A 9075-nucleotide genomic window follows, 5' to 3' on the forward strand; every position below is an offset into this window, starting at 1 on the left:
ATTTGAAAATGTGCATTTTGCACCAAAAAACTGGTGTCCATGTGTAGCATCACATTTGCCAAGTGTTTTACACACTTTGCTAAGCTTTTTATGCCTTTTCCGATAAGGAGGAGTGTCGCCTAAAGGAAAGGGGTGCGGCCTAAATGCATCTTCATGTGCGACAAAACGCACCAAAATCTTGACAATTTTTTTGTTGTAAAACTATAAAGTATAAGATACATTTCTGTCCTGAATCTGGGTCCATACACCAGAATAGTAAATTTGTCTAATAACAAGACTGTAATTCGTATTCTTAGTGTAAATTGTGACACTATTAGTAAATCTCCCCCATAGTGTCTGATGCTCAGTGGCATAGTGCCGAATGAAGCATACATTACCATGATACCCCCTGGTAACTATCCTTAGGTATTACTGCCCCTGTGTAATTGCACTCCACCCGCGGACTCTGCTCTTCTGCATTCTCAGATCTCCATAACGAGCTCATTGTGACATTTATATCTCTCTCTACATTCTAGTTGAAGACCAATCCCCTCGTCCACAGGATCAGCGCAGGAGTGGCATTTTTCAGTTTTGCCATTTACAACCTGTGTCAATCTGTATGCCTGTACAAGAGATCCCTCAGCAGTCGTTGCATGTGCCACATTAGACTGGCATCAACCTTGGTGACCATTGTGGCACTGCTAATCTGTATCCTTTTATAGCCGGCTGGTACAATTATTTGTGTAGATATATTTGCATTTTAAGTTATTAAGAAATACAAGTTACATTTTAATAACATTTTGGTTTGTCCTAAGCGGGAGTTTTTTGGCGTTTTGGCCTTAGTATATCTATATTGATTTCCCTAAGACCTTCCAAGTGGATAACAATATACGTCTTAATGTTGTGTGCTGGATACACTGGTAATTATCTGCTTCCAGTGACTTCATTGCAGCATAGATGAGACATGACAATATAGAAAACACAATATTAATAGACTTCTGTTACTTCTCCTTAACATCTCCTTCCAGTTGCTGTAGGTTTGGGCAGCTTCTTCCTTCTATGTACCACTGATAGCTGTAAAGAGGTGAGTTTATGTCTCTATTTGCCATCTTAAGTAACCACATGTGTCCTATGTAATAGTGATATAGAAACTCTTGGTGGATATGTGATCCTCCCACCCAACTCCATACCAGAACCACTGGTGAGTACTGCTGGGCACTAATATCTTCTATTCCATCCCTCTCTCTTCTGCAGATCTTCTCTATAACAGGCCTGGTGGGTGAGTGGACGGGATTCTTCGGCTTGACAGTTTACCCTGTCATGAATTATACAGATTTCCAGGTGAGTAGATTATACATGAAGGTCTCATGCACCCAGTAAGCTTTTTAATGATAATATATTGAAGAAAGCCATTTCATGATAAATGACCCTTTTCTTTTATTCTCAGTGTTTGTCATTAGAGTTGTCCCGAGAAGGCATCTCCATCGTTCTGAGGAAAAAGACCCAGGACCCTGAAAACCCCCAATAAAATCTAAGGTTAAGAACCAGGGGCGGAGTGCCAGGAAGACAACTAAAACCATCTGGACATTGCTGGATTTAATACCGAACATGGCATTTACCGGACTTTCCGCAGTTAGATATATATTTTATCTGCTGCATCAAGAGACAGATTCCAGGCTTGGTCTCTGTTCTCACCACTGGACATGGCATTTACCGGACTTTCCGCAGTCAGATATATATTTTATCTGCTGCATCAAGAGACAGATTCCAGGCTTGGTCTCTGTTCTCACCATTGGACATGGCAATTACCGGACTTTCCGCAGTTAGATATATATTATATCTGCTGCATCAAGAGACAGATTCCAGGCTTGGTCTCTGTTCTCGCTACTGGATATGACACTTACCGGACTTTCCGCAGTCAGATGTATATTTAATCTGCTGCATCAAGAGACAGATTCCGGGCTCGGTCTCTGTTCTCAATTCTGGACATGGCATTTACCTGATTGTCCAGAGCTACTTCACATAAAATGTTGACTTTTTACCCCTTTGCCCAGGGGAGGGGCAGTCCTTCAGCCATGGCTCCCTAGAGGTTTCCTCCACTGGGGGTTTTTCCTCTCCTGAGTGTTGAAGGACGACTCTTTGTGAGTTAGGGGTTTTCCATCAACAGGGCCATTTCAAAATTTCTGCCCTTTTAATAAATAAAAGTCACCAGATGAGGTAGCAAACAATGTGTCCGTGTCTCTTTATCATTCATTGTAGGCAACTTATTATAACTAATATTAGATAATAGAGGATGGGAAACTTCTTGGTGGTGACCAGACCAATCTCTGGAAGTGACATAAATAGTGTGGTAATGGCAAGGATAGATTTTTCTATATAAGTAAACAGCATGTAAGCAGTGGTTGTCATTTTATGGGCATTATAAATGACATCTTTTTGGAAAAAATATAAAGAGATATCAAAAATACCCAGATTTTACACTTCTGATCTGTCAGAAGAACTGAAAAATGAAAAACACAACAGATTCTGTCTTTGGAGCATCCATAAGGTCTCTATCACACGGTCAGTATTTTGCATCAGGATTTGCTCATGATTTGGAAGCTAAAAGCAGGAGTGGGTACAAAACACAGAAGACATGCAAATATTCCAATCACAAGTCATCTCTGTTTTGGACCCACTCCTGTTTTCAATTGGCCTTAGCAATACTGATCAATTACTGACCAAATGCTGGAAAAATAAACAGTGACGTCAACACAAACTTACTGCTGACATTCTCTCCACTCTGTCATGGGGGCTATACTTGTATCAGCGTGTAACAGAACTGGTTCTCTAGCAATCTATATGGAATCAACAGACGGTGTAAAAAGATAGGGCTCTTTCACCCTATAGTAGAATCTTGGGCCACTGTAGGTTAAGTCCTTGACATGTAAGGCTGATTCTAAGTGTGAACTGATTCTAAGTGTGACGCCTGTCAACGGCCTGTCATACGAATGCACAATAATTGTTTCACTACCACAGCGGACTAGCTATGAATGTTTCTGCAATGCACAGTGATGTACACCCATATACACGCACCCTGCAGCCGGCAAATAGCTGATTTTTAACGCGCTTCATCACTAATTAATTCTAATTGAATTTGTTGGAAAAATTCAAGGAAGCGTCCGAATCAAATTTTTGAAAACTTCACTCATCTCTAGTAAAAACATATACATGGATAATTTAATATGACCTATTCTAAGGGAGCATTCACACGACCGTATCCATTTTGCAGACCTCAAATTGTAGATCCGCAAAACATGAATACCAGCTTTGTGCATTCCGCATTTGTGGATCAGCACGTCTTGCCCTTTGTTGGAAATGCTTATTCTTGTCTGCTAAACGGATAAGAATAGGACATGCTCTATTTTTATTTAATTTTTTTACAGGGCCCACTGTAATGAATGGGTCCCCATCTGATCCGCAAAAAATGCTGATCTGATGTGGACCGAAAATACGGTCGTGTGAATGCTCTTTCAGTGTTTCAATGGAGCCTCATGGTTACTTCTGCTGTTTGCAATATCTCTTTTGTTAAGCTTTACTTTTTGCATATTTTTGCTCTGTGACAGCATATGTGCTTTATTCTTGCGTGTGACATCACAGTTCATATACTTTGTGCCGCATTTTTTGTATTGGCACACATAAGAGGATATTTTTGTACTGTAATGGGATTGAGCTGCAAAAAGGCCATGTGACCAATGGATATGATATCAAAAGAGGAGGACGAGGCTGAGATTCTGGAAGTAAGACTCCTACAGATCACATATTGATGACTTTAAAGCTATTTTTAATTTTGGTGCTGTATTTCTGTAGTGAGCTTGGTTCTGGCACTGTATTTGACTTATAGGCTTAATTCTGGTGCTGCATTTATGTAGTGAACTTGGTTATGGTGTAGTATTTGTGTTATGAGCTTTGTTCTAGTGCTGTATCTACATTCTGTGCTTAGTTTCAGCATTGTAATTATGTAGTTCTAGCACTGCATTTGTGCAGGGCTGTGGAGTCGGTAGATAAATGCTCTGACTCCAACTCCGACTCCTCAGTTTTTGGTACTTCCGACTCAGATTCCCAGACGACTCTGTATTTAATATGCGAATGTATTTTATACATTCCTTGAAGGAAAGAAAGGCAACATACATGTCATTACCACAGAACTACTGGCTAGGAAGCTGCTGCCTTCTCCTTTGTGCTGATCTTCTGCTGAAGATCGGGCTGTGGGGGTATCCAGGACGGGGCAGGGGAAGGGGCATTTATTGTAAAACATGTTTTCCCTAGTAGAATCCCATTGTCATGTTTAAAGTTTAAGCTAACAATCTGAGTTTACAAGGTTTTATAGCCTTAGCTGAATGACAGCAGTTTTTCAAATGGTTTACAGCTTCAGTCTGAACTATTGACTATCCATTCCCTTCACTTATACAAGTGTCTAGTCCTGCAAAAAACATATTTACTTAACCAGTTATCAGTGAGAGGCTAGGTTAACCATGGGCGTTGCGTTCCCTGTAACAGCGGAACACAACACAATGCAAAGTATAAGTATTGCCACTCCTTAATTGTGCGTTGCGTGCCATATAGTGAAGCATATGAAAAGCATGCTTCTTCATGGTCACTTAACGTGTTCGTTTTGTGGTAACGTGACGCACTGCATGCATTGGCCTTTATTCTTACAGTAGAGAGGTACCGTATTTTTCACAAAAGTGGGGGGAAAATAGCAGTGCGTTTTATGAGGCGATTGCTGCGACCGTCCGGTGAATAGGCTGAGAGGGAGGAGGGGCTGGGGGCCGGCATCTGTTTCTGTAATGGCAGCGGGGCCCGGTGCAGTCACTGTATTCTACTACACCGGGCCCCACTCACTGTAGTATACAGTAATCATATCTAACTTGTGGGTATTGTTAAAGTATTCCAATCATCTTAAATCTAGCGCTGTACTACTTACTACTAACTTCTTGGCAGTCAGGTGGCTGGGTGGGTGCTCGTAGCGTAGCTCACTTTATTAATAAAGCAGGCACCGGGCCTCGCTGCCATTACAGAAACAGATGCCGACCCCATTCACTACACAGGGACACTGTTATGGGGGGGGGAATCTGTGGATGACACAAGATAAGACGCTATATATGTGTCATCCACAGATGCCCCCACAATGATCCCCCATAACAGTGCCATCCACAGACCACCATTAGTTCAAAACCCACCAAAAGCACACGTTTTGGTTCAAAATATTTTTTTTCTTATTTTCCTCCTCAAAAACCTAGGTGCGTCTTATAGGGCGAAAAATACCGTAATTAATTATAACTTTTTGTGAATTGGGACATTTAAACTTGCTTTTTTTATTTTTTTATTCCAATTTAAATCTAGTAGGAGTCAGAGTATTTTTTGCCGACTGACTCCAGGTACCCAATATTGCCTCCGACTCCTCGACTCCACAGCCCTGCATTTGTGTGCTAAATATGCATCTGATGCTGTACTTTGATCTGATACTATCTATCCACATCTGCGTTGTCGGGTCCTCTGTCACAGATTCTGTCAAAAAGACCAGTCAAAAAAGTCCTGCATGCTGGATTTTTTTTGTGTCTGGTAAAGAAGCAGCATCCAGAGCAGACCCAGTTATAGTTAATGGCGCTTGCTTTGTTCTTTTACTTTAAGATTTGTGCTCAATTTAGCACTTCCATTATATTTGTTCTTCTGCTCCGGTGAAAGCAGAAGACCAGAGTGTGATAACGCTCTTGTGAACCCAACCTAACAGCAATAGTGCTGTGCCCTCTGTATATCTTTTACCCTTCTCTCAGTGCTTAGTTAACGCCCTGCCCATTTATATAATGAGGGGAAGGTACAAAAGACGCCAGACCGAGCAAAAATGCACTAAAAAATGTCAAGATTTTGGTATCATGGTGCTATAGTACTAGCATATTATGTATACAGGGAGTGCAGAATTATTAGGCAAGTTGTATTTTTGAGGATTAATTTTATTATTGAACAACAACCATGTTCTCAATGAACCCAAAAAATTCATTAATATCAAAGCTGAATATTTTTGGAAGTAGTTTTTAGTTTGTTTTTAGTTTTAGCTATTTTAGGGGGATATCTGTGTGTGCAGGTGACTATTACTGTGCATAATTATTAGGAAACTTAACAAAAAACAAATATATACCCATTTCAATTATTTATTTTTACCAGTGAAACCAATATAACATCTCAACATTCACAAATATACATTTCTGACATTCAAAAACAAAACATAAACAAATCAGTGACCAATATAGCCACCTTTCTTTGCAAGGACACTCAAAAGCCTGCCATCCATGGATTCTGTCAGTGTTTTGATCTGTTCACCATCAACATTGCGTGCAGCAGCAACCACAGCCTCCCAGACACTGTTCAGAGAGGTGTACTGTTTTCCCTCCTTGTAAATCTCACATTTGATGATGGACCACAGGTTCTCAACGGGGTTCAGATCAGGTGAACAAGGAGGCCATGTCATTAGATTTTCTTCTTTTATACCCTTTCTTGCCAGCCACGCTGTGGAGTACTTGGACGCGTGTGATGGAGCATTGTCCTGCATGAAAATCATGTTTTTCTTGAAGGATGCAGACTTCTTCCTGTACCACTGCTTGAAGAAGGTGTCTTCCAGAAACTGGCAGTAGGACTGGGAGTTGAGCTTGACTCCATCCTCAACCCGAAAAGGCCCCACAAGCTCATCTTTGATGATACCAGCCCAAACCAGTACTCCCCCTCCACCTTGCTGGCGTCTGAGTCGGACTGGAGCTCTCTGCCCTTTACTAATCCAGCCACGGGCCCATCCATCTGGCCCATCAAGACTCACTCTCATTTCATCAGTCCATAAAACCTTAGAAAAATCAGTCTTGAGATATTTCTTGGCTCAGTCTTGACGTTTCAGCTTGTGTGTCTTGTTCAGTGGTGGTCGTCTTTCAGCCTTTCTTACCTTGGCCATGTCTCTGAGTATTGCACACCTTGTGCTTTTGGGCACTCCAGTGATGTTGCAGCTCTGAAATATGGCCAAACTGGTGGCAAGTGGCATCTTGGCAGCTGCACGCTTGACTTTTCTCAGTTCATGGGCAGTTATTTTGCGCCTTGGTTTTTCCACACGCTTCTTGCGACCCTGTTGACTATTTTGAATGAAACGCTTGATTGTTCGATGATCACGCTTCAGAAGCTTTGCAATTTTAAGAGTGCTGCATCCCTCTGCAAGATATCTCACTATTTTTGACTTTTCTGAGCCTGTCAAGTCCTTCTTTTGACCCATTTTGCCAAATAATTATGCACACCTAATATAGGGTGTTGATGTCATTAGACCACACCCCTTCTCATTACAGAGATGCACATCACCTAATATGCTTAATTGGTAGTAGGCTTTCGAGCCTATACAGCTTGGAGTAAGACAACATGCATAAAGAGGATGATGTGGTCAAAATACTCATTTGCCTAATAATTCTGCACGCAGTGTATAGGTAAAAAACAATTTTTATGAAAAAAACTTTTTAAACAGTTGAAATAAAAGTTGAAAATTAAAATAAAATAAGGTCCCTGCTGTGGTTTACACGGAAGGTTGAAGGCAAAGGTTAAAAACAAGGAATAGAATGGATGAGAAAACATCCAGTGAGGCACTTACTTCACTGGGGGGTCGTCAACAGGATAAGCATAAAACACCTGTGACGATTCCCCCCTGGCCAGGATCGTGTGTAGAGTCTCAGTGAATGATGGCAGCAGGCAGTGTGCTTCTGATCAAATCACCTTTAATGGAAAATATGTGGCTCAACGCGTTTCGGGGATCAAGATTTCTCCTTCATCATGAGCAAGTGGCTATCTGTCACAGATTCTGTCAAAAAGACCAGACAAAAAAGTCCTGCATGCTGGATTTTTTTGTGTCTGGTAAAGAAGCAGCATCCAGAGCAGACCCAGTTATAGTTAATGGCGCTTGCTTCGTTCTTTTACTTTAAGATTTGTGCTCAATTTAGCACTTCCATTATATTTGTTCTTCTGCTCCGGTGAAAGCAGAAGACCAGAGTGTGATAACGCTCTTGTGAACCCAACCTAACAGCAATAGTGCTGTGCCCTCTGTATATCTTTTACCCTTCTCTCAGTGCTTAGTTAACGCCCTGCCCATTTATATAATGGACATGTAGGTCTGTAATTAAGTTATACGTTTAGTGAGTAGGTATGTATAGAGAAGAGTTGGCAACTCTCCTGAAACATACAGGAGGCTCCCAAAAAGGGAAGACCTCCTGAATTCCCAGAGGGGTTTGTAAATCCCCTCACAGGGCATGAAGGACACATCATGAAAGGGGTGGGGGCATACATGGAAGGTGGTGGAGTCTTAGGAAAAGGAGTGTGTCCACAATTTTCAAAAATTTCAGGGTGCAACCACTTATTTGTAGCAGCTCCCGTCCCAGCCACCTCATATCTGCACTGCATGGTTGTGTAGGTTGTTGGATATTGCTCAGCATCCTAGTCTTCTAGACCACCCCACAACACCAAGGCCTACAGATGCATATACCCTGCGCAAAGTGTGAACACAGCCTTAGCACAGCAAGGTTAAAGAAACTATCTGTATTGGAATCTGTGAAACAATGATTGTTCTTATACCTGCAGTTACAGTTTAGTATGGACGCAGTTTCCTTATAAAATTAGCTGATCGCCGCTGGTCTGGCTTCTCTCACCTCAGGCAGGGGCAGCTGTGGCCAAGCAACATTACATACTCGTTTTTTATTCAAATCAATGCCTGTTCATATGGGCCCACCAGGAAAGGAGTTCTATGAAGTCCCTATGAAGTAGTAGGACATATGGACAAGGGTTGTTCTGGACATTTATAGCGTATCAACAGCATATGGCAATTATGTCCAATAGGTGCACCTCCCACCTCTTGTACCCACTACCCTCTCAAGAATGGGGCTCCACCATGAATGGAGAGTACACCCCACAGCTTTTTCCATTCACTGCTATGGGACTACTGAATATAGCTGAGCCCTTGCAGCTCAATTCATGGAAGACTTGTATTTTTGAGACAGATGTCGGTCCAACCTTTTTGGCACCCACATCTAAGGAATATTT

Source organism: Bufo bufo, chromosome 3 (genome assembly GCF_905171765.1).
Source record: "Bufo bufo chromosome 3, aBufBuf1.1, whole genome shotgun sequence".
Classification (NCBI taxonomy): Eukaryota; Metazoa; Chordata; class Amphibia; order Anura; family Bufonidae; genus Bufo; species Bufo bufo.